Here is a 1,404-nt window from a genome sequence, read left to right as displayed (position 1 = left end):
TAGGCTGCATGGAGTTCCCCATCTCAGGAGGCTCCCCCTCCCACATACCAGGAGACTTTGCCTCAGAGAAGTTTCTTTCATTTCTGACAAAGCATGTCTCCAGGACAGTAGGGATACTTCACAAATTCTCAAATCTTTAATAGGCTCCTCATATATTTGCTTCCAAATAGTTCCATGTGCTGCATCTTGTTTTCTGCCATTTCTAGATTGTTTAACAGTGTCCAGAATCTTTTATGTGTTCAATAATATTTGATGATTAGATGAAAGAACAAGCAAATACATGTTTTAAATGAAATAATTAATAACTCATTCTTGATAAATGGTACTGTAACAAGCATCGATTCCTTTTTTGTTCTTTAAATGCAGGGCTTTGTTCCATCTTTAAAATATCACAAATAGATCTTAAGAATCATCTGGCTTCTTGTTTTTTCCATAGCTGGACAATTCTTAGATATTATTCATCAGCCTGTTGAACTGTTCCTAGATACAATCCAAATTTTTTTTAACTATTGTGTTTTGCTCAATCAATGCATCTGAGTATGACACATTTTCAATGTGTTTCCTTCAAGAATGAACTCATCTTTTGGGGTTTGAGATACTGAACAACAGATGACTGGTGTCATCCAAACATTGTGGATGTATTTTTTACCCAATAAATTTCAGATGTGAACAAGAGACCCATCCTCCAGAATAAAAACATTGATGGGAAGTGAGCATATGTAGACCTCAGCTTGCAAAGGAAGCCCAGTGTAAAGGAAGACCAGTACATGTCTATGGAGGGTCAAAACCATAGCCAGTTCCTTTCTATTTCCCCATCACTTGTCAACCTGGAATCTATTTTTCTTTCCAAGGAGACTTTTTAATGTTGATGTGATTGAAGTCCTCTGGGGTCCTTCATAATTACTGTGTGTCTCTTCTGAGCGATGTCGACATTCTCTGGAATGTCAATAATCTGATTGCTGAGAACGGTTTTCTTTCTTGCAGGAAGCGGATTTCTCTTAGCATTCACCTGTTACGTACAAGTGACTGATAGATTTAAATTTTGGTGGCCCTGCCTATAATCACACCCTTTAATTAGCACTTGTTTGTTGCAAAATGCAAAACAAATAGGAGTGTTGGTGTTGACCTCTCAAAGACAGTACAGGATCTGAACCAACATACATCTCACTATTATAGAAGGGGTGACGTGAGTTATATGAGCTAGCTGAGATAATAATTCAAATTCATTCCAGAAGTTGTTTGGTACACCTTAAGGACTGATGCCTTACACAGTTGCTTAGCTGGCTGTTTCTTACATAAGCTTTGATAGTGACTAGAAAGTAAGTAAGGTATTAATGTGTGGTTAAGCCATAGGTAGCCATGATACAATGTGAAGAGTAGTAAAATAAATGCTCCAAGTGGCAT

General features: G+C 37.4%; 1 pseudogene; it reads right to left on the bottom strand.

Moving 5' to 3' along the window:
- Positions 1 to 480: 480 nt before the first annotated feature.
- LOC114892544 lies at positions 481 to 1,163 on the bottom strand (annotated as a pseudogene).
- Positions 1,164 to 1,404: the final 241 nt, after the last annotated feature.

Source organism: Monodon monoceros, unplaced genomic scaffold (assembly GCF_005190385.1).
Source record: "Monodon monoceros isolate NGI ecotype Baffin Bay Population unplaced genomic scaffold, NGI_Narwhal_1 Super_Scaffold_1, whole genome shotgun sequence".
Classification (NCBI taxonomy): Eukaryota; Metazoa; Chordata; class Mammalia; order Artiodactyla; family Monodontidae; genus Monodon; species Monodon monoceros.
This window is presented reverse-complemented; position numbering and strand designations above follow the sequence as displayed.